The sequence below is a fragment of the Myotis myotis genome, unplaced genomic scaffold (assembly GCF_014108235.1).
Source record: "Myotis myotis isolate mMyoMyo1 unplaced genomic scaffold, mMyoMyo1.p scaffold_m19_p_5, whole genome shotgun sequence".
NCBI classification, from domain to species: Eukaryota; Metazoa; Chordata; class Mammalia; order Chiroptera; family Vespertilionidae; genus Myotis; species Myotis myotis.
The window spans coordinates 66,275,885-66,300,529 of record NW_023416357.1 but is presented as its reverse complement, the minus strand read 5'-3'; the positions used below and the strand labels follow the sequence as shown (position 1 = coordinate 66,300,529).

General features: G+C 44.5%; 2 long non-coding RNA genes and 1 other non-coding gene across 4 annotated transcripts in view; 1 reads left to right on the top strand and 2 right to left on the bottom strand.

Annotated features, from left to right (window-relative positions):
* Positions 1-970: 970 nt before the first annotated feature.
* LOC118656701 lies at positions 971-3,296 on the bottom strand. Its single transcript, XR_004967663.1, has 5 exons — positions 3,282-3,296; positions 2,405-3,196; positions 2,039-2,311; positions 1,865-1,934; positions 971-1,126 (listed from the first exon to the last, which is right to left on the bottom strand). It is a non-coding gene; the product is annotated as an uncharacterized LOC118656701 (long non-coding RNA).
* LOC118657188 lies at positions 2,026-2,159 on the bottom strand. The gene has a single exon (XR_004967913.1). It is a non-coding gene; the product is annotated as a small nucleolar RNA SNORA13 (small nucleolar RNA).
* The window catches only part of LOC118656702, a 72,125-nt gene continuing 50,549 nt past the window's right edge, over positions 3,070-24,645 (top strand). The window contains exons 1-2 of one of the 2 annotated variants that reach the window (XR_004967664.1): positions 3,070-3,239; positions 16,416-16,517. This is a non-coding gene — a long non-coding RNA (uncharacterized LOC118656702). Of the gene's footprint in view, positions 3,240-16,133; positions 16,335-16,415; positions 16,518-24,645 lie in introns of those variants that run through there. The other variant, XR_004967665.1, reaches the window with a different exon arrangement.

The following is a 24,645-nucleotide window of genomic DNA, read 5'->3' as shown; positions in this document are numbered from 1 at the left end:
TATTGATTTTTACAGAGAGGAAGGGAGAGAGATAGAGTTAGAAACATCGATAAGAGAGAAACATCAATCAGCTGCCTCCTGCACACTCCCTACTGGGTACGTGCCCGCAACCAAGGTACATGCCCTTGACCGGAATCGAACCTGGGACCCGTGAGTCCCCAGGCCGACGCTCTATCCGCTGAGCCAAACCGGTTAGCGCCCTTTATTATTTTTGCCACATTGACCCCAGGTGGTCATCTCTTATCTAGACTACTGTAGTAGCCTCCAATTGGCCCACCTGTATCCTTGCAACCTCAATTTGTAACATCCTGAGCTCTCATGATGGCCATCTAACATGTCTCATTATGCACTCCTTGTCTAAATCAGGGAACTAGAGAGGGAAAGGAACAAATATGAACTTATGGTCATACTTTTTCTAGCTCAAGGCCTCTGCACATGCCTTGCAAAACTGTCACCTACCCTTAGTCCCAACTCTTCTCAGGCAGGTTTCCCCGACTTGGTCCAATTCTACTTTACATGGGATTTGTCTCACAAAGTTCTACATTTCTGATGACATTCATTTGCTTGGAATCTTCTAAAGGGAGGGACTATTTTGCTCATCATATTCCCAGCTCCTAGTACAGTGCTTTCAATAATTTTTCTGAATTTATGAACACATTTGTATTTTCCTGCAAAGTGAAAGCAGAAGATATGCCAACTTGAAGTTTACAATCTAGTAAAAGAAAAATTTAATGCAGTGACAACATAAAAGCACACCCATACCCTACAAACCAACCAGTCTAGTTTCGTTCATGAGACACTGGAAGAAAGCACATTTTCCCTCAGGCCCAACATAAGCCTTCCCTATATAGCACTGAATATTAAGCTTAATGCAAGTTCTGAAGTTGCTGGGGGAGGAGAGAAACCCTCTGACTTTTCTGTAAAGGAATGCTATTTTCTGGCAGTCACAGAGTACACAGACCTCCAGGAAGCATATTTAAATGTTTATTCACAGACCCATCGTGTTAAATGTATATTTATGAACTGTCCAGAGATAGTTTTGGTCTTCCTCAGACTCTTGAAAATTTTAAATGATCCGGGCAACTCCTGTGAAGATCAAGTTTTCAAATTCTTCACCAAGGGCATCCTAAAAGGAAAAAAAGCGCTAAATTTTACAAGCAAATATTTACACGCATCAGACCTTAATTTAATTACTATTCTCAATGCCTGGTTCTGCACTGAGTTTCTGGAGTCAGATTTAAATGTCAACATAAAACACACCTGACATTTGACGTGTTTTGTTTTTTTTAAATTCTACTACTACTGCCCAGCCAGTGTGGCTCAGCATCAACCTATGAACCAGGTCGTCATGGTTCAATTCCCCATCAGGGGACATGCCTGGCTTGCAGGCTCGATCCCCAGTGTGGGGTGTGCAGGAGGCAGCCAATGATTTTCTCTCATCACTGATGTTTCTCTCTCTGAAATCAATAAAAATATATAAATTCTACTACTACACAAAAACATCTTAAGATTTCAAAAATAAGCTGGAAACAGGCTATCCCATTTACCATTAACTTCACCTAATTACTGATGTGCAGTACTAATACTAATAAGCCATTAATATCCAATTTAAACTAATACCCACAAGACACCCCAGTATAGAAAGGTGGTAAGATTCCCATCACAAAGAACTGCTTTTATTTTTTAAATACTTTAATCTTTTTATTGGAAGTATTTATATTGCCTGAAAAGTATTCCACTGGTGAGTTATTTTAATAGGTGAATATTATAACAAGCAAATCTTGAAAAACTTAAGAAAATCCAAACATCACGTACAAGCAAAGCATCTTAATAGACAACAAATATAACTTCTACATCACCTTACCTTAGGTCACTTGTGCTCCCAGGTAGTCTTCACGTAGCAGCAGCCTATGCTTCATGCATCCATCCTTCCCCTAAACAAACAAACAAAAAATGGTTATGAGAAACTCTACACTTAATGCTGGCAGACTCAAGATCACACGTGCAAACTGATGTACAAGTATGAACTGTTACTTACACAGCTCCTCCACCAAAGACATCAAATTCAAGGGCAGGAAAGGGCTGCAAAGTGTGTAGTTTACGCCTTTTTTGACACCACATTCACTAGTTTCCAAAAGTGAATGGGCAACACAAAGGCTACATGAGTCGCTGCAGAGACTGCTGGTCTCTGGCACGAGGCTGCTGCCCCTAAATCACCCCGCGGGGAGAACTGCTCATTCGAGATGGGACGAGAACGAAGAACTAATCCCAGCTCTAGACTTTCTCTCGCAACTCACAATGCGACAGGATACTGAAAACGGAAATGCAAAGTGTTTTAAGAGTTTCAAACTCTTAGAACTTCAACGCAACTAGCCTTTTTTCTTACAGGAAGATGAAAACTCACCTGCTCAGTCGGCGATACTCGTTCGACTTCCGCCGGTTCTGCACCTGGACCCGGTGTCAGGCCCTAAACCTTACCTGGCTCCTCTACGCTGACCGATTCCCCGCGTGACATGGGTGGGCTTAGGTGAGGCCGTTCCCTTTCACAGAAGCTCCGCGTTTATATCAAAAACTCCCGGCATCCAGTCCATGACCAATACACTCAAATGCACTCCAACCCATCTCCCCATTTCCCGGCGGGGTCGCAGACCGAGGTCCGCTTCGGGGCCTCCTGGGGTGCAACGTGGCTGAAGTCAGGCCCAGGCGCTGCCGTTCACGTATTCGGGGCCCGGACCCGACCGGGCCGCCGCGGGCGCGACAGTGGGCTCAGGGGCCCGGCCGGACCCCGCCCCGGCCCACAGAAGCCCCGCGGTCGCATACACGGAGCCCCCGCCATGCAGGAGCCGCAGGCGCAGCCTAGCACCACCCCGAGCGCGGAGACCAGAAAGGCCGCGCTGCCTTCCCACAATGCTTTTCTACCGCTGGGAGGGTCCACTGTCCGCAGGGCGCAGGGGGGGGGCGGGCTGTACCATCAGCCACCGCGCGCTCGCGAGACGCCGCCGTGTGGCTGAAGGGAGAAGTGCGCAGTGATTGGCAGTGGGGCGGGGCTCCAAGGCGGAAGGAGCTCTTCTGCGCGCGCAGTTCTTTCCGCGGAGAAGGAGGGGTTCAGTGTGGCTGCACCTTTCCTCCCAGTGTCGGGCGCGCATGGTCAGCTCTGAGCTGCGCGTGTAGCCCAAAGGCCTTGAGACCTCGTGTTCTGGGGAGGACAGACAGAGCTCACCATCTCCAGATGAGGAAGAGTAAGGTCATTCATAAAAAGTATATATTTACTAAGTACTTACTGTGCTCAGGCAGTGTCCTAAATGCCTGGGCCAGGTGCGAAGGAGACAGGCACGGTTCGTGTCTTACTCGCTAGTCGGGCGAGAAAGACACTGGGCAGGTAGCACGTGGACACTGCCTGTCCAGATAGAGTGTGAGCCCCGAGAAGGGCGCAGTGGACGGCACGGTGACAGCAGTGCTGTCTGAAAGGCGCGCCGCCCGCCTCTCCGGGCGGTGCGGGAGGAGGAGTCTGGCCGCTGGGCTCTGGGATCCCTCCGCGGCCGCCGGCCTCCCCGGAGCGGGTCCGAGTGTCCGGACCGGCTGCGTGGTGGCCGGCGGCGGGCCGAGGGGTGGGGCCGGGCGGCGACCGACCACGGGGGAGGTCATGGGAGCGGAAGGCCTCACCGCCTGGCTCTTCCCTCCCTTCCCCCATGGTCGGCTCCCCGCTTGCCCGCGCTGGGGCCGGGGGTCCATGCGGCCCTTGGGGCCCGGTCGGGGGGGCCGGGGCCTGCGTGGGCCAGCCGCTGGGCCCCATGGGGGGGGGGCATTGGCTCCCCAGCCCACGGCGGGAGCCCGGCGTGGGCTGCCACCCGCCCGCTGCCCTCCGGACCGGGCCCAGTGCAGCAGCGGAGGCAGCGGAGTGGGGCGCGTGCCCTAGCTCGGGGAGGCCGCCATGCTGCAGTGCACCGGCCCCATGGCCGGGCCTGCTCCGAGCGGATGCCGCTCCTCCAGAGCTGGGCCACTCCAGCGGCCGCACCCCGTTTGCTGGGCCTGTGCTGCCCAGACGCGCTGGAGTCCCAGTCTGCCCGCAGGCCAGCCGCGGGTGCTGTGCGGGAGGGCCATCCTGCCTTGTGGTGAGTTCGAGCAGCAGCAGCAGGAACCGGACAAGGACTTCGCCCTCCATCTTGCCTTGGGTCCTCCATCTTGGGACAGAGCCACGTGCGCCCTCCATCTTGCCTTGGGTCCTCCATTTTGGGACGGTACCATGTGCTTCCTCACGGGAAGAAGCCGCTGCTAGCCACACCCAGGATTTGTCTGGACTAACCAATAATAATCAAGGGAAGTGCACGCCATCACTATGACCGACTTGCGCCTGGCCAATCAGCGGGGCCCACAGTCCCCTCTCCTGCCCTCACTCCACCCCCCTTTAAAACCCCCGGTCCCATCAGGCGTCTCTCTCTTGGCCACTGGAGCTTACCGTTGCATCGGTGAGTGTGGCAGGGGAGCCAAACCTAGGTTTGAAATAAATGACTCTTTGCTTTTGCATCGGACTGACTGGCTCCCTGGGGGTCTTGGGAACTTTGAATTCTGGGCACAACACTGTCCTGCAGAAGTAGAGCACGAACCATGAATGCAATTTTAAATTGTCGGAATGTTACTTACAAAAGTGAAAAGAAACATTAATTTTAATAGTCACTCAACATGGGCTAAGTATTATTTCAACATGTAGTTAATATAAAATTCCTGATATATTTTTCATTCATTTATTCCTACTAAGTCTTAGAAGGCCGGTGTATATTTTATATTTCTGGCACATCTCATTTCGACTGGTCAAGTTTTATTATTTTTTTTGAAATATATTTTATTGATTTTAGAGAGGAAGGGAGACAGAGATAGAAACATCAATGATGAGAGAGAATCATTGATTGGCTGACTCCTGCATGCCCCCTACTGGGGATTGAGCCTACAACCCAGACATGTGCCCTTGGCCGGAATCAAACCTGGGACCCTTTAGTCTGCAGGCCGATGCTCTATCCATTGAGCCAAACCATCTAGGGCGCCTTTCGACTGGTCACATTTTAAGGGCTCAGAAGCAGGCCTTGGCCAGTATACACTGGCTGGAGCACCCTGAGGGGTATAAGTGGCCCGAGATGCAGCAGAAGATACAGGCAGAAGCAGATTGTATCTGTGGTACAGAGTTGGGATTTTATGCTGAAATTTTAGAATTGATCAATTATTACCACAAAAAGCGAAGGTCATTTACTGGCTTTTTGCTGATAACCATAACTCATGGAAGGGGTAGAGACTGCAGTGGGACAGGCTGCATGGTGATACCTGGGTGTCCTTGCTCCTGTAAGACCCAGCAGAGACTCATGCAGAGATCACATTCCAGCCCCCCCTTTTTTTTTTGTTTCTTTGAAGCTTATTGCTGGAAAAAAAAAGAAAGGAAGGAAGGAAAGAAAAAATTAAATCCTATAGTCTAGTGGTCAGCACCCAAGGGCTAGCCTGAAACATAACATCAACGTGGGGACAGTGGTGAACATGAGCACCCAGAAGAAGTAAATGTATAATGATCACAAGAAGGTAAATAACTCTAAGACCTTCGTTAGGCAGTCACTTTAACATATGGGGGAGAGAGAGGTTGGGGAAGGAGGATAGCACCTCGAGGAGTGTCATTTAAAGATTTTTAAGGGTACAGTGTGGGGATTATAACAAACCTAATGTTGCCTTCTTGCTTACAAAGATAAGGAGAGGACATTTCCTTGAGCTGGAGCAATCAGCTGACCTAGGATTAGATCCATCTCTGACACATGTTCCCTTTGGTAAATGAGCACCTCTCTGAGCCCACGGTTCCTCATTTGCAGGCTAACACCTATACTCATGTACCACACAGGTTAGTTTAACAGCCGAAGGTGCTAACCGATTGCGCCACAGAGACCGAGTTCATACAGGTTAGTTTAAAGAGTTCAGAAAGGTTTGTGGAATCATCTAGCACTGTGTGGTACATAGTGACATCCAATCAATGACTCTCATGAGTTAGATTCTTCCTCTTGTTTACCACCACCCAGGCATGGAAACTTCTTGAATTGAGTTCTAAAGGAAGGAGTGAATATGCTGTTGTGTTTTGGGGGTTTGTTTTGTTTTGTTTTTAGTGGCTTGACATCTTTGCTCCCACCTTACTCTTTTCTGTTCTCCCCTTTATGTATCCTCCCTAAACTCTGGGTGATTCAAGAACACGGGGAAGCATGTGTTCCAATTATTGGATTAGGCTTGGTGTCAGGAAACCAGTTCTAAATTCTTTATCTTCCTGTCTGCTTCAACTTCACACATCCTGATAAGGAAAACTCAATAGTTAAGCAAAGGCAAGCAGAAAGACATGAGAAAAAGATAGGGGATATTTTCTACCTAGTCTCCTTTCCACTCTTGCTTGCTGGGGCTGGGACTGAGGCAATATATAAGGATGTCCAAGCTACATACAGTAGTGGTGCAAACATGGAACAACCTCAGTTTCCCAATATGTTAGGCAGATTAATGATTCCCCAAAGATGTCCACATCCTAATCCCAGAACCTGTGAACATGTCCCATTACATAGTAAGAGGTGCATTTAGAGGTGCATAGTAAGAGGGACCATGTTATGAGGAGATAAAAATGGAAGGGGAAGGCAGAAGACTTAGAGATGTGGCAGAAGAGAAAGCAGAAGAGGGACAAAACCTTACTTGCTAGCATTGAAGATGAAGGAAGAATTTGAAACTAAAGAATACCAACAGCCTCCTCTTCAAGGTGGGAATGGCCCTCAGCTGACAGCCAGCAAGGAAACAGGGACTTCATTTGTACAAATGCATGGAGCTGGATTCTGCCAACAACCTGAATGAGCATGCAAGCAGATTCTCCCCTAGAGTCTCCAGAAGAGAACACAGCCCCTTTGATGCTTTGAGTTTAGCCCAGTGAGACTCATGGCAGACTTCTGACCTAGACAGCCAAGATAATAAACTTGTGGGGTTTTTGTTTGTTTGCTTTTTATATTTTTTATTGATTTTAGAGAGAGAGGGATAGAGAGATGGGAACGTCAATGAGAGAGAAGCATTGAGTGGCTGCCTCTTGCACACCCCTACTGGGGATCAAGCCCACAGTCTGGGCGTGTGCCCTGACCAGGAATGGAACTGGTGACCTCTTGGTTCATGGGTTGATGCTCAACTACTAAACCACACAGGCTGGGCTAAACTTGTGTTGTTTTAAGCAGTTCAGTTTGTGTTAATTTGTTATGGCAGTGAGAGAAAACTAATACATTCTGTAAGATGTGGAGAGTGAGAAGTGAGCTGTTTTCTTACCTAACTCCTTGTCCCACTCCAATAGTCTCATTAGGATCATAAGTAAGATTTTGCAGAGAAGCAGTGCATATTTATTTCATTTTAAATACTTAATCCATGTGGGGTTGTCTCTTGTTTATGTTGGGTGCTAGGGATCCAATTTAATATCCAACTGATCCTATATAATAAAGAGGTAATATGCAAATTGACCCTCACTCCAACACACAAGATGGCCACCATAAGATGGCCTGCAGGGGAGGGCAGTTAGGAGGGACCAGGCCTGCAGGGGAGGGCAGTTAGGAGGGACCAGGCCTGCAGGGAAGGGCAGTTGGGAGTGACCAGGCCTGTAGAGGAGGGCAGTTAGGGGCAACCAGGCCTGCAGGGGAGGGCAATCGTGCCAGCAGGGGAGCAGTTAGGCATCGGTCAGGCTGGCAGGGGAGTGGTTAGGGGGTGATCAGGCTGGCACACAGAAGTGGTTAGGCGCACTCAGACAGGCAGGCAGGCAGGCGAGCGGTTGGGAGCCAGCAGTCCCAGGATTGGGCCTAAATGGGCAGTCAGACATCCCTCAAGGGGTACCAGATTGGAGAGGGTGCAGGCTGGGATGAGGGACACACACACCCATGCACGGATTTCGTGCACCGGGCCTCTAGTATTAAATAATGTGATTACTTTTTATAATTTAAAATAATTTGTAGATTGTAGGGGGTTTTCACCTTAAACAATTGCATCATCTATAGAAGCTTTATTTCTTCTTTTCCAATTCCTGTACCTATATGTGTGTCTCGGTGTGAGAATGTTTAGGACCTCTACAACAATGTTGAATAGAGTGATAGTAGTAGACATCTGTGTCTTGATTTTAAAGGAATGCTCTTAAAATTTCAGCATGTGTGTTTGACATTTTTATGCCTTTGCTGTTGTTTATTGGGTTAGGGAAGTTTTCTATTTTTATTTCTGGTTTGCTAAGTTTAAAAGAAATTTTTTAAAATCATTGATGAATGTTGACTTTTATTAAATGTCTTTACTGCCTCTAATGAAATGAGGGTTTTTCTTGTAATTTTTTAATGAGGTGATTGCATTAATACATTTTCTAATGTTGAACCAATCTTACATTTCTAGAAGAAACCAAACTTGTCTTTTAAAACATTTTGTTTGGAATCATTGTATTTATGTTTATGGATAAGATGGGACTGTGGTTACCTTCAAATAAATTTTCTATTCCATTCTTTTTTCTCCTTCTGGGACCCCTATCATACAAATATTGGTCCACTTGATGGTGTCCCCTAAGTTACCTTCATTTTTTTTTCTTTTTGCTTTTGTGATTGGATGAATTCCACTGCTCCTGGTCTTTGCATCACTGATCAATCCTTTCTTCTGCTTTCCTTTGTTATAGTCATGTGGAGTCAGTGAATGTAAGCCTTAGTGGCCACTGAAGCCCGGTGATAAGGGGGCATCCCCTGAGCAACAGCCTCAAAAACTGGGGCCTCAGCCATGTACACAAGCTCCTTCTGGGAGATACCAGCGAGCTGAAGTGAGGCAGAAGGAGCATGAAGAAGCCAGCCAGCCACCTCCCTAGTCTCAGGAGAGTGATGCAGTCAGCCCTTGATGTGTGTTGAATCAGAAGCCTACCCCTCAGGTTACAGCTGTTAAGATATGCAAATAGGCCTCTTGCACAGTAAAACCAGACAGGTTTTAGTTTGCTGGTTCTGTGTTGTGCCCTGGGGATAGCCATGGTGAGTCTGTGCAAATCCTTTAAGAACTGTCTCTTAGTTCCCTATAGCCTTGTAGGTCTTGTAGGAGCAAGCTTCACTGGCTTTTAAAACTAGAAGTTTTGGCCCAGCCAGCATGGGTCAGTGGTTGAACATCGACCTATGAACCAGGGGGTCACAGTTCAATTCCTGGTCAGGACACATGCCCAGGTTACAGGTTTGATCCTGGTATGGGGTGGGCAGGAGGCAGCCGATCAATGATTCTCTCTCACCACTGATGTTTCTCTCTCTCTCACTTCCTTCCTGTCTGAAATCAATAAAAATATATTTTAAAAAGCTCCAAACAAGAAGTTTTGGTTGCCCATCTCTCAGGTGGAGGTCTTAAAAGTTGGGGCACTAGATGTGGGGTCTCAATCCCCATTACTCTGAACTCTGTTTCAGATAAATTTCTTATCTCTGCTTCATTTATCTTTTCTTCTGGAGAATTTCATTTGGGGGTTGTTTCTTTGTCTCCTCATTTTGGCTTTCTGTTTGGGTTTGTGACTATGTATTAGGTAGATCCTCTACACTTCTCTATCTCTAGTGCAGGACAGTGTTAAAGGCTGTTTCTGACTGATTAGATCAGACAAAGACTCAAAGCTCCAGAAACTGATAGGATTCCAACTTGAATTGCCCCCAGGCAATTGTCCTCAGGTGTGGTGAGAATTTTTTTCAACAGGGTGGGGCAGTTTCTTCTGCCTGGAGGCTAATTGTTACTTTTAATCTCTTAAGCGGCTGAGGGCAAGGTGTTTTCCAATAGGGTGTGTCAACTGTCTCCCCCCAGGCAAGGCACATGTCTATGTGGGAAAGATGTTCTCTGCTGTGTGAGGGAATGACTCAGCCTGGGAAACTTGGGGTGACTTCCTTCTGAGCTCTGTCTGCCGAGTCTCCAGTCCAGGGTTCTGCTCTCACAGTTCCAGTCCACTTCACCTTCCCTCTGCTGGAGCACAAGGTGGGTGGCTCCACAAGGAATTTTGTGTGTTGGCCCTTGGCCCTTTAAGAGGGTGCCTGAATTTTCAGCTGTTCCTCCCTGGCAGACAGCACCCCACTGCTTTTCACAGCTAGATGTTATGTGGGTACCCTCCTCAGTTTTGATGCTCTCTGCTGGGGGGCCCAGCTTGAGGATTAGATCCCAGAGTTCTCAGTGGTAACCCCCACACCTGACTTCAGTTGCCATCTGTGGGTGCTGGGCCAGCCCTTTTGTGCCTTTGCCCCTCCTGCCAGTCTCTATGTGGTCTCCATGTTCAGTCCTCGGGTATCGGGGTTCTCTCCTGCGAGTTTTCCATTGATTATTCAGGAAGTTTTTCTGTATTTTAGTTGTAATACCAGTTTGTTCCTGGGAGCGTGTCCGTGCAGCATCCACTTACTCTTTTAATCCTCTGGGGTCTATACCCTGTACTCTTCAGGGAGAAGCTTGGAATTGTGAGAACCCTTTTGGTTGTATGTTGTTATAGGGGGAGTGAGGTTTATAGTGGGATTGTTTCTCACCATCTCCTATCTATTTTGATGTGGGCTATTTTCTTGTTTACCCAATGTCTAGGGGTCACTCAGGTAGTTTCTTTCCGAAGGAATGGTTTCATATGTAGCTGTAGGTTTGGTGTCATGGGAGGAGCTTCTTACGTTGCCATCTTGAACCAGACCCTGACACTGAGTTTTTAATGTCAATTATTAGAAATTACTTTTTCTAGGATTTCTCTTTGGTTCTTTTTCAAAGATCTAGGTTACTTGTGATATCTTTTGTCTCTTTGTTATTTACCCTCTCTTGTTTCTTTTATATATATACTAGAGGCCCAGTGCAGAAATTTGTGCTCAGGTGCGGTCCCTAGGCCTGGCCAGCAATCGAAGTGCTAGCGTCTGGTGTGGAAGGGCAGGTCCGAGCTGATCTCTGGGCCCTGGGCAGCACCTGGGCCCCCAGGCCCCTGTGTGCCCCCCCGCCTGAATCACGGTGCTCGAGTACCCACCTACCCCCAGTTCCCTGTCGCAGCCTGGGTGGGGCGATCGGGCCCCCACTGGCACCCACCTAGGCCAGTTCAACCACTGAGGCACACCAGCCAGGTCCCACTCTTATCTAATCTAATAAAAGACAAACATGCAAATTGACTGAACCTTTGCTATGCCTTAAGCCACACCCACCAGCCAATCAGAGCGACTATATGCAAATTAACCCAACCAAGATGGCAGCTGGCAGCCACAGAGCTGAAGCGAGCAGGAGGCTTGGGCTTCCAGTGATGGAGGAAGCCAAGCTTCCTGGCTGGCTCTGAGCTCCACTCAAAGCAACAAAGTTTCAATTATAGAAGATAAATAAACCCCAGATACCTGCTTTCAGCCGGCTGTGGCCATGGAGCTGGAGCGAGTAGGAGCTGGCTCTGAGTTCCACTGAAGGCAACAAAGTTTCAATTATAAAAGGTAAATAAATCCCGGAATAAAAAAGAAAAAAAGGAGAGGCTGGGAGCTTATGTTGCCGGGGAGCTTGGCCAGCCTGAAAACAGCCCTCAGCCCCTCACCCAGACTGGCCAGGCACCCCAGTGGGGACCCCCCACCTTAAAGGGGGTGTGGCCAGCCTGAAAACAGCCATCAGCCCCTCACCCTGGCTGGCCAAACCTCCATGGGGTGAGGGTCCTCATTGGGGGGGTTTGACCAGCCTGCAAACAGCCATCAGCCCCTCACCCAGGCTGGCCAGGCACCCCAGCGGGACTCCCACCCTGATTCGAGACACCCTTCAGGGCAAACCAGCCGGCCACCACCCATGCACCAGGCCTCTATCCTATATAATAAAAGGGTAATATGCAAATTGACCCTAACAGCAGAAAGACTGGGGATGACTGGTCACTATGACACACACTGACCACCAGGGGGCAGACGCTCAATGCAGGAGCTGCCCTCTGGTGGTCAGTGCGCTCCCACTGGAGGAGCTCTGCTCAGCCACAAGCCAGGCTGCCAGCTGCCAGTACAACGGTGGTGGTAGGAGCCTCTCCCGCCTCCTCAGCAGCGCTAAGGATGTCCAACTGCAGCTTAGGCCTGCTCCCTGCTGGCAAGTGGACATCCCCAGAGGGCTCCCCGGCTGCCAGAGTGATGTCTGACTGCCAGCTTAGGCCCAATTCCCCAGGGAGCGGGCCTAAACCAGCAGGTGGTCATGCCCCAAGAGGTCCCAGACTGCGAGAGGGCACAGGCCAGGCCGAGGGACCCCCCCCAAATTTTTGCAAATTTTTGTGCACCGGGCCTCTAGTTTCTTATAAAATATATTAAACATACTCATTTGATATTCTGTAGATCAAAATTGACAGTTAACTGTTTCAACTCACTGTCATTTGTTATCTCTTTCTCATAGGTTTGTGATTTTCTTTTTAAAGTTGTGAGTGTATGTTCTTTGGAAATTAAATTGTTGTAACCATTTGGGTCTGTTCCCCTAGAAAGGTGTATGTTTAGAATATACCTGGATACTTGGGGTACCACTGCCCTGGGAGCACCGTCAGCCATCCTATCTGCTCCACATAGGATAGGATGTACCTAGTCCTACATGAAGGAGGACTTATTTTGTAATTTTCAAGGAAAACTTTTTCTCCTTATTTTATTTTTCTTCATAAAAGTATGTAGGCTAATTATCTCTACTGTTTTTCTCTATAGGGTGATGCTACCCCCTTCACCCGTAATCACTTACTGTGGGGATGTGATCTTTCAGGGAAAATGACTTTATACACAGGTCATTAGTTCTATTTCCCACCTTGCTCAGGCCCCATTCTTATCTCCTAACTCCTACATGGCCCTATGCAGCCTGTGCTCTAAGCCAGCAGGGATAGGAAGGTGTCCCTGCAAATGTCAGGACTTGCTTTGGATTCGTGCTGTCTTTTATTTGTGGCCTTTGAGGACTTCTCCTATTTTTCAACCAATTCAGCGATGCATTTAGAATGATATTTTAAAATATTTTATCCAGCATTTTTAATTATTCTGAATTAGGGGATTTCTCTGCATATCTCTCCTGCCACACTGCAAGCACAAAACAACCTTTGAGTTTCTTATCCTTTTGTTACTTAAAAAACCACCAGCTTAAGAACTTTGGCAGGGCTTATCACTAATCCTACTCTTTCTGCTAACAATCTATGTGTAAAGGTAATGATTCTTCCCAAAATAATTTACAATTTAGAATAATTTTCAAAAAGTCCTTTTCTTAAAGTGACTTGGTCCAATTCTTTAGGAACCTAACAAAATTATTCTGAAGTTCATTTGGAATAAGAAGAGCCAGAACTATTTAGAAAAAGAAGAGTGATGATGGAGAACTAACTCTTTCCTTAACATTAAACATTATACATAATCTAATAGTAAATTTTGAAACATTCTAAACCTTATAATTAAATCAGCGTGGTAATGACATAGGCATTCAGCTAGCAATGCAATGGAAAATATATCTCATAAATGGTTCTTATTATATGTTAAGTCTTTTTTTTAGTTAATCCTCACCCGAGTATATTTTTCCATTGATTTTTAGGGAGAGTGGGAGAGAAAGGGAAAGATAGAAAGAAACATCGATGTGAAAGAGACACATCAATTGATTGCCTCCTGCCTGCAACCTGACCAGGGCCTGGGCCAGGGAGGAGCCTGCAACCAAGGTATGTGCTCTTGACCAGAATTGAATCAAATCCAGGACCCTTTGGTCCGCAGGCCTACACTCTAGCCACTGAGCCAAACCAGCTGCTAGCACTTTATGTAAAGTATTAATATGTCTTAAAGTAAACCTCCCAAATCAGAGAACGGAGGGTATAACTCACACATGTTGCTGGCAAGACTAACTTGCCATGTTGAAAAAAGAGTTTTACTTGATATAAAGTAAAGATCTATGTAGTTTAAAGAATTAAATGGGAACAAAATTAAATGATGTAAAGGCTCAGTAAAAATATTTCTTTGATTGAGGAAAGAGCTTACTAAACTTAAAAATCAATGGCTCTTTCTGGAAAGTGGCAAGAAACTGGTTATAATAAATGATGAGGTAGTAAAGAGACTTTTCTTATTTTTTACTATAAGAAAGTATTACCTTTCAAAATAATAACTAAATTTATTTTAAAAATAAAAAAGTGAAAGGAATAAGGAAATAGTTGATACCCTTGATTTGCCAAAACTTAAAACTTTTCTGTCTTTAAAAAAATTTTATTTTTAATTTTTATTGATTTCAGAGAGAAAGAGAGAGGGAGAGAGAGATAGAAACATCAATGATGAGAGATAATCATTGATCGGCTGCCTCCTGAACAATTGAGCCCACAACCCAGGCATGTGCCCTTGACCAGGATCAAACCCAGGACCTTTCAGTCTATAGGCCAACAATCTATCCCTGAGCCAAATCAGCCAGAGCTAAACTTTTCTGTCTTTAATACAGAGAAATTCCATGTATTAGTTGTCCAAAATTATATAATAAATGTAATTATAACAAATATAGTCCTTAATAATAAAATATTCATGTTAATCCGTATGAACACTAAAAACCCAGTAGAACCAAAGACAAAAAGGCATTTCACAAAAGAGAAACATAAATTCTAAAACATACCAATAAAAATTAATACCTTAAGAAATTTTGTGAAAAATATTTTTGTAACATTACTCAATAGTAAAATATGATTTGACCCCTAAATTTTCAATTTGTTTTTCTGATATTTATATGATGTGTGTTGTTGTTTTTTTTGTTTTGTTTGTTTATTTTTTTAAGAGAATTTTATTTTATTTTTTAAAAAATATATTTTATTGGTTTTTTACAGAGAGGAAGGGAGAGGGATAGAGAGTTAGAAACATCGATCAGCTGCCTCCTGCACACTCCCTACTGGGGATGTGCCCGCAACCAAGGTACATGCCCTTGACTGGAATCGAACCTGGGAACTTTCAGTCCGCAGGCCGACGCTCTATCCACTGAGCCAAACCAGTCAGGGCTGTTGGTGTTTTACTAAAACAAGGCAGGTTTATATTTAGAGGGGCCTTGTCTCTTTCTTTAATTTTGTTCTTATTTTGGGGTGTGATTGGGCTTAATTTTTTTCTTATATATTTTTCATTATGAATTTGCTAATCATTATATTTAATGTGTTCATATGAGTGATGTGTTTGAATAAGATATGGTTTGTCGTGGTTAACAAAGACTTTATGTAAAATCTCTTCTGCACCACCATTTTAGAGATCTTACAGGAAGTATTGACTTGTCAATATCATGATACTGCAGAGACTGCTAAATGAATGCTAATTCAAGAAATTCCTTGTTTGATGTTAGTACAACCACCAGATGGCAGTGGAAGCCAAGCACAAAACCCCTCTAGTTAATGGAAGGGCATTCAGTTACTTTAATTGGAATGAAATTAGCATTTGAATAGCCATAGATGAGTAGAATCACCCCACCTTTATAGGTATTTTTTCAGACCTGGTTTTATATTAATTTTTCAGAGGTGAAGCCTTGATGGTTGTGTGTGTGGGTGTGTGTTTTAAATCTTGCCCAGGAAAGACCTGTTTTAATATGTTACTTGGAATAACCCAAAACAACATCTTAGGTATTCCAGTCAGACAGAAATGAAACATCTGTGCCCCCAGAACTATATGCCCTAAACCAATCAGGAAAATAATGCTGGGTGCTTTAGTAAGGAGCCAGCGTGCCAGGACATAGACATAGCTGTGGGGGTTGAATGATAAATAGACACTTCTTTTGTGGACTAGACAGCTAAATCTGTCTTAATTTTTTAAAGTCAGGTATGACTTGATTGCAAATAACTAGTTGCTAGATAAAAATTATAACTTTTTATTTTTATGACTAAATATATGTGGCATGTGTTTCATGTCCATGCATTTCCAAGGGTATTTTTAGAAGCATCTGTTTCCATATCAGTAACTGAGCGCTTTCACATGGTGCTGGAGTCTTTCTTTGGAGGAGCAGACGGCGTTGGAGGATGTTCAGTGAGACAAGTGCTCCTGGGGGGGCACAGAAGAGCTCAACAGCACGAAACCCAAATCCTGGGTTTCTAATGAGTGACTTTAGTTGTGTTAATGTTATATTTGTTTCAACTACTGAGAGAGAATTCTCAGCAGCTCCATGAGAGATTTGAAGTCTCTCAGCTGAATACATTAAATCCCTAGAACGGAGGGAACTTGAAATTGAGCACACAGAGCCTCTCTCAAGGATCTGAGAAATCATGGAGCCCAAGAAGGGCTAAAAGACAGGAGAAGTTTGAGAATTCTGACCCTTCAAACTTTCAAAAAAGAAGAGAAATAATTTCAAAACACTCTGGTCTGTCATCATGAACTTGGTCTCAGTTCTGCAAAGTACTATCAAGTCAATGACTGGTGAGTCCTCAGGAGCGGCATCACTTATTCATGAGAAGTCAACAGCCATCATGGCAAACTTGCTTTTTTTTTTTTAACAAGGTGTCCAGACTTCCGGAGCTGGGAAGGGTGGAGAACCTTGAAATCTGAATTTGAACAAAGCATCTGGCCAAGACTCATACTACACCTCTGGCTGACTGAGACGTGAGTGTCATTATGCATATTGATAACTACTGGAATAGCTACCAAGGGGATGCTGTTTAGTAGGTTGATGTCAAGTGGAGAGATGTTCTAGAAATGTCTTCAGTCTTTTTGCTTTAATCCTTTTTATTGGTGATTTGGATGAAGCTGTTGAAGGCACTCTTATAAGACTTGAGGGGATATGACGTTAAAGAGAGTACATTAAATGGTCCAATCAGGGTTCTAAAATCTTAGGCTAGTTGAACTTGGTCTCAGAAGTTTGATTTTTTTAAAAAAGAGAACATATGTAAAGGCCACTGCTTATACCCTAAAATCAACAGCGTATGTACAGGGGAAGTCATATCTTAGCTGTGGCACATCTGGAAAAGACTTAGTCGGCAGTGAATATAGTATAAATCAGCTGTGCACCATGGCTATCAGCAGAGTAATTGTTAACTTAGGTTTCATTAATCAAAAAGTGTGGCGATGTCACCTCTTCTACTGGTTGGGCCATTGGACCACCCTCTCTTAATTCTCGATGCTATACCTCAAGTAGAGCATAGGGGCTGTTTCAGGAAAGAGACAAGCAAGATAGCAAGAGCAATAGAAGCTGTGTTACAAAGGCAGCGGCTGAAGGAATTGGTATTAGAAAAGGCAGTATCAGAAGATGTCGGCTTCACGTATTTGGAAGTCTTTCACGTGAGAGAGGGATTAGACTTCTTCTGTGTGATCCCAAGGGATGAAATTAAGATCAAGGGTGTGGAAACCTTAAAGAGACAGTTTTTGGTTTCATATAATGACTTCCTGATGGTGGAAGCAATCCCAGATGGGAACAAACTGTTTCAGGAGATGGTGATTTTTCCATCACTAGGTTGTTCAAGCATAGACAGCTAAAAACTTGGAAATATCTTCGCAACTGATAGATACTTGAATGAAGTCCTAATTCTGAAAGTTTATGGTTATTGTATTAATCCATTATAAAGCTAACAGGAATTCTTAAGAAAATATATCTTTGAAAATTTCTCAATAGTAATTTAATATTGAGATAATCCTAGTAGGTTTTTATTTTTCTGTTTCAGTGATTTTACTCAGCAGAGACAGTACCAGGATTTTAAACGTGACTTTTATTTATGTATTTTAAGTAATTCTTTTTTATGAAGATATATTTTTATTGGTTTCAGAGAGGAAGAGAGAGGGAGAGAGAGAAACATCAATGGTGAGAATTATTGATCAGCTGCCTCCTGTTGTCCCCCACTGAGGATGGAGCCCCCACCCTAGGCATGTGCCCTGACTAGGAAGTGAACCTGTTTCATAGGTTGATGCTCAACCCCCAAGCCACACTGGGTGGGCTAAATGTGACCTTTATTACTATTGTCTAAGAGATATGGCCAAAGCCCCAGTGCCAAGATAAAAACAATAGGTACCAAGGACTTCTAAATCTGAAAGGGATTACTTAAGCCATTTGTGTGAAATGATTGGACAACCAGTCATTGCTCACCTCTGGGGTTGGAGTTGAAGAGATGGTGAAGACTGTGACAGACAGACAGTCATTGGTATGCGGTGAGATACCCGCCCTCCCATGGGGATGGCTGGGAGAACTTAACATGTATGCCCTGGAGTTTGGGAGACTCAAGGATGGTGATACCCACTAAGAGAGACTGTGGCTGAAGCCATGCCTGTCTGGTGGTAGCTCAAAGGAGAGAGAGGGCTATGATGGTAACAGTCTCTACCCCCAAAGAAGGGATGTAGCAGAGGCGTGCATCTCCCCTCCCCTGGACCAGAAGTGGGTCATTTTACAGGGTCTTTGCCCAGCAGGGTTGCCTGCACGGGTGCACTGCCAGCAATCAGGGACTGAGGGAGGGGACTATGAACAGGCCATGGCTGGAGGCCAATGAAGTTAAAAATCCTACCTCTGCTGCTTATTCACTGTATGATCATGGGCAGAGGTGGAACAGGAAAGGAAGAAGCAGCTACTAGGTGTACCGGTTAATAATGCGGATTTTGTAATCAAAGAAAACACAATAATTTCAAGAGAAACATCAAAAGTGCTTTATTCAAAGTAATGTCCATCGCTAGCTACACATTTCCCTCATTTTTCAGGTAATTTGTGGATACTGTCCCAATAGAATTTTTCATGTTTTGAGGCAAACCATTCAGAGACCCAATTTTCCACTTCTCGTACGTTTTGAAGTGCTGCTCAGAAAGTGTGCCATCGATCGGAACAAGTGGCAATCTGAAGGAGCAAGGTCTGGTGAATATGGCTGTGGGTTAATCCTTCTCAGGCAAGATCTTTTAACATGTCTTTAACTGGTTTTGAAGTGTGTGATGGTGTCTCATTATGAAGCAAAATTACTTTGCTGTGTCTTCTGGCACATTTTGGTCATTTCACGATCGAAGCATGGTTCAAATTGATTACTTGTTGTCGGTAGTAGCGATCAGTATTAACGGTTTCACCTGATTTTAGAAGCTCATAATACACCACACCTTCTTGATCCCACCAAATGCAGAGCATTGTCTTCTTTCCGAAGCGATTTGGCCTTGCAGTCGATGTTGATGGTTGACCTGGATCAACCCATGATTTTGTGTGTTTGGAATTCTCAAAAAAAATCCACTTTTCATCGCCAGTCACAATTCGATGCAAAAAAGACTTTCTTTCTTGCCGTTGAAGCAACATTTTACTGATGACTTTTTGGCTTTCCACTTGTCTTTCGTTCAGTTGATGTGGCACCCATTTTCCTTCCTTTAAAATCTTTCCCATCGCTTGTAAACAATCGGAAATAGTTTGCTGAGCAACGTTTAATCTTTCTGCAAGTTGTTTTTGAGTTTGACAAGCATCTTCATCCAATAATGCTTATAATTGTTGGTCTTCAAACTTTTTTGGTTGACCTGGACGTTCTTTGTCTTTCACATTGAAATCACCACTTTTAAAGCGTTTAAACCAGCATTCACAAGTATCTTGAGATGGAGCTTGTTCACCATAAGTTTCTCAAAGTATATGATAACTTTTTCTTCAAAATAAAGTAATGAATTAAAACTTCTCACGAATGCTCTTTTTTTGGCATGAAATTCAACATTTTTAAGCATAAAAATATCTATGATATTAACACCTTCAGCAAATTTGACATATGAAGTTTTGAAGCTTGCTGTCAATACAACAAAATAGCATACATATCAAATCGCATATATATCAACATATGTATAACTCCATCTATTGAAAAAAATCCCCATTATTAACTGGTACACCTAGTAACTCCACAGCCCTGCCTGATCTCAGGGAGATAGTTCAGGAGAGTCAATTTTAATTAGATAATATTTTGTAATTTTGACAGTAAACAAAAGGCAATTTTACTAATAAAAGCCTAGGTGGTCCTCACGCTGTCACACCATGATGCCTTTACGCCATCACAAGATGGCTGCACGCACAGCAGATGCAGGTCCTGGCGGCTGCTCCATGCAACTTCCGCCGGGGTTCCCATGGCCCTGCGGCTGCCATGGAGGCGGGACCCCTGGCTCTGGCCTACCTCTTTGGAGCAATCCATCGAGGAGCCCCAGATGGGTGGGCGGGGCCTACCTCCTTGGGGGATCAATCACAGGGCTCCTGCACTGTGAGAGGGCACAGGCCAGACTGGGGGACTGCCTCCCCCCGAGTGCACAAATTTCATGCACTGGGCCTCTAGTTTAAAATAAGTAAGCAAGAAGAATTTGAAAAAATACTATTGTTGCTACTTAAAAAGACAGAGAGAGCGATGGGACTTTATCAGATTTCCATGCAAGGGTAGAAAAGGAGTTCAGAAAGACAGTTTGAAGAGATAGTGGAAGAAAGAATAAAACTTCTTTCCACTTACATCCTGTGCAGACCAGCTTAGTGGGTAGATAGACTGGCTTCAGCTATGAGCCATGGACAGCGGGATTGTAGATGCAGTTTTGTCACCAAAGGACAGTGCCAGTGGCAGGTCACCCTTCCTCCTTGGTCCTAAATTTCTTCCCCTGTAGAAGAGCCCCTGGTTCCTTTAGGTCTGTAGTATCATTTCCATCCTATATAATAAAAGGGTAATATGCAAATTGACCAAATGGTGGAATGACCCATCGCTCTGATGCACACTGACCACCAGGGGGCAGATACTACCACAGGGGGAGTGCTGCTCAGCCACAAGCCAAGCTGATGGCTGGCAAGCACAGCGGCGATGGTGGGAGCCTTTCCCGCCTCTGTGGCAGCACTAAGGATGCCTAAGCCATCAGTCGGACATTCCCCTGAGGGCTCCCGGACTGCTAAAGCACGTAGGCCGGGCTGAGGGCCCCCCTCGTCCCCCAGTGCATGAATGTTGTGCACCGGGCCTCTAGTTTTCTTCATAATCAAGGTTTGGCATGTGCATGTGTGTGTGTGTGTGCGCACACACACACACACAAAGTCTATCTATAAATTTAGTATTTATAAATATTTATTTATAGCCAGAATTTTTTCCCAGAAAAGGTTTAATTAACTAAACTTCCATGTTTTCTTTCTATTGGCATACTGATTATGTTTTGCACCTAAATATAATATTAAGGTTATCTTTTGTGTCCCTCTCCGATAAACTTTATACAGACAAGCTTTAGTAAGATATGACATTTTGAGCACATATATTTTAAGCCTTACCCATACTAATTCTGCTGATTCAGTCTACATGTGATTTTTACATTTTATAGATTAAAAAAGTCACAGGCAAACTAAGTTCAAGGAGGTAAAATGGATGATCAATTAAATACAATTAAATATTAAAAGAATTCCTCAGACCTCTTGGAATTCATGAGACAGTTCTGCAACAAAAATATACTTAGTTTGTCCTTGAATTTTAAATCTCTTTATAACACAACTATCTAAGGTAATGTGATTATCTGTAAATTCCAGTTAGAGTCTCTGACCTGCCCTGGAAAGAGTTAGCAACAATCAAAGTATTCCTTTAACTAGCTTAGCCATTTAAAATTATACAGCAAGGTGTGCATTTCAGTTAAAATAAAAGTGAGACACTGATTAGAACGTCATAAAGTAGACAGAATGAGTGGGTAGCATACATTTAAATTTGCTCTATTCTCTGCTGAAATTACTAATTTCCAGATTGATCTCTTAAGCAATAACAATAGTTTGTTATAAATTATGCTAGATTGCATATTTATTAGTTTTAACTTTTGTAAGACAGTCTGCAGTGATACTGAGTAAAGGGTTTCCAGGTCCAGCGCTGTGCTTGGATTGCCTATTTATACATACAGCTTCTATATTACACACTGAACTGCAACAGCTGTGGCAGCACTTGCAGCACCCATAGCCCCAAAGCCTATAACTTGAAATGTCTTTGCTATTTTCACCCACTTTAGATTTAAATGGTCATGAAGTTTTCTTTATCTCCATAATCCTGTGGTTCAACTCACAAGAGACTTCATCTTTAAAGCTTAGGTATAAATTCAGCCAAGGCAACTTAAGCCTCTAAAATCTCAGTATCCAGAACACCAAAAACCCTGTTAGAATGCAGTGAGAGTATTTGTATGTTGGTCAGGAAATGGCAAGTCAAGTATAATAAAGTACCTTTCCTTAAAAAAACATGTCTATCAGTTTAATTTCTCTTATGTTCCCAGGGCTGCTCCATATCACGTGTTCATATAAGAGTGTTATGTAGGGCGATTAGAGAAAGGGAAGTAAGCAAAGAAAACCCTGATCTCTGTTTCTGAAGGCAGTTTATTTTCTACTTTACTGGACCATGGACTCCAAGTCCAGCGATAATGAGGGGCAACTGGACCTGTAATGAATTGGAGGGTGGCAATAGCGTAATTTACTCTATTCTAGGATTCTAGTAGTCTTATTTTTGCAAACCAGCACATTTTCTTTTCTTCTTTTTTAATATATATTTTTATTGATTTCAGAGAAGAAGGGAGAAAGAGATAGAAACATCAGTGATGAGAGAGAATCATTGATCAGTTGCCTCCTGCATGCCCGTGAGCCCACTGCAGGCATGTGCCCTGATCAGGAATCAAACAGAGATCTCCTGGTTCATCGGTCAGCACTCAACCACTATTTAACTATCTGCCTCAGTTTCCCTATTCCACTTGTCCTGCCTTACTGGCCTGTCTCAGAGAGTTACAGAAACTCACCACATTAGTTAGTATTGATTCTGTATGGTTAGCTGAGAAGCTGTTTCTTAGATGATAAACAGAGGAAAGACTTTGGAGGTCATGATTCTCTCTTTCAACATTTCTCTCTCGTTTTGCTGACTGATCTATGCAGTCCAGATGTCATGAGACAATTAGTTCCTAAATTCCAATTCTTAGATCACTTTTGAATGACTTCTACGTTATTATGAAGAGTTCTTTAGTATAATAAAGGCATTAACTTTCTATGAATAGGTTATTCTTGAGTTTTGCTTATAAGCATTTTTATTCATACTCATACCCACAACAAAATGAAGTTCATATTGTCATCTTGCATCACAGCTAGATTTGAAACACCAGATGTTATTTCAGGAGAGTAGATAATATAACTTGTATCTAGTAAATTCTTAAATGATACTTTAGAGGTAGAGGCGGAGCAGAGTGTTCAGGCAAATGGGAAGCTGGAAGATGGTGAGAGCTGTAAACTGGGAAGAAGGTTGTCAACAAACAGAAGAAAGAGATAGTGGACCTCAATCCTGTAGGATGCTAAGTAGTGGCAGTGGCTGTTTTTGAATTGAAGAATCTTAAAGCCTGGAGTGAAAGGCCCTATGCATAGTTCAGAGGTAGTTCTTCCCAAAGATTCTGGAAAGGATAGAAAGTGGGGAGCAGAGACATTGCACACAGAGCCTGGAACTGCACTGAAGTCTCAGATGCCCCAGGTGTGCCTCTGCTAAAATAATCTAGCTCACAGCCTCCTTGCATGCTTAGCCTAAAATCTGAGTGCTCCTCTAGAACAGCCCTAAGGGTGTTGGTATGAGGGTTGGTCACATAGACTTCATCTCACAAAATTCAGTAATTAAAATGCACGATTACTGTGAGGAAAGGAATGTTAGGAGGGTATAGAAAGAAACAGATGATAGAAAACAGAAGGAGACAACTGCCAGGAACTGAAGTAAAAGCTTCTCTCAGAAGGTAACACCAGGCAAGTAGAACTGAACACTTGGGAACATCTCAGAGATTATTCAGTCTGAGGTGGGATGACTGGAACTCACATTTGGGAATAGGCATGAGAAGAGGCAGGCGGCGGGGGTGGGGGGGGGCGGTCTTCAGATGTTTCAAATGAGACAGGAGGAGGTGAAGGAGGGCAAGTAGGAGGACATCTGTAGATTGGTAAGAGAAACAGGCGATTAGGGAAGAAGTGATGCTTAGTTTTTCAATATCATATTGTCTTATAGCTTCACCTTCTTTTCATTACATCTATCTATATATATAAAAGCCTAAGTGACCATTACGATTGGTTGACCAAACGACCAGTCAACCAGTCGCTATGACGCACACTGACCACCAGGAGGCAGACGCTCAATGCAGGAGCTGCCCCCTGGTGGTCAATGCACTCCCACAGACAACTTCCCATGGAAAGCGAACCTCCCGCGGTCCCTCCCCCTGGCCGGCCAACCTCCTGCAGGAGGGACGACTGGGCGAGACGGCCCCAATTGGCCCCGATGCTGGCCAGGCCAACGGACCCCACCCATGCATGAATTCATGCACCAGGCTTCTAGTCCTATATAATAAAAGGGTAATATGCAAATTGACCCTAACAACAGAAAGACTGGGAATGACTGGTCACTATGACACACACTGACCACCAGAGGGCAGACACTCAATGCAGGAGCTGCCCTCTGGTGGTCAGTGTGCTCCCACAGGGGGAGCTCTGCTCAGCCACAAGCCAGACTGATGGGTGCCAGCACAGCAGTGGTGGTGGCAGCCTCTCCTGCCTCCTCAGCAGCTCTAAGGATGTCCAACTGCAGCTTAGGCCTGCTCCCTGCTGGCAAGTGGACATCCCCCAAGGGCTCCTGGGCTGCCAGAGGGATGTCTGACTGCCAGCTTAGGCCCGATCCCCCGGGGAGAGGGCCTAAGCAAGCAGGTGGACATCCCCTGAGGGGTCCCCGACTGCGAGAGGGCACAGGCCTGGCTGAGGGACCCCCTGAGTGCACAAATTTTTGTGCACTGGGCCTCTAGTATCTATCTGTCT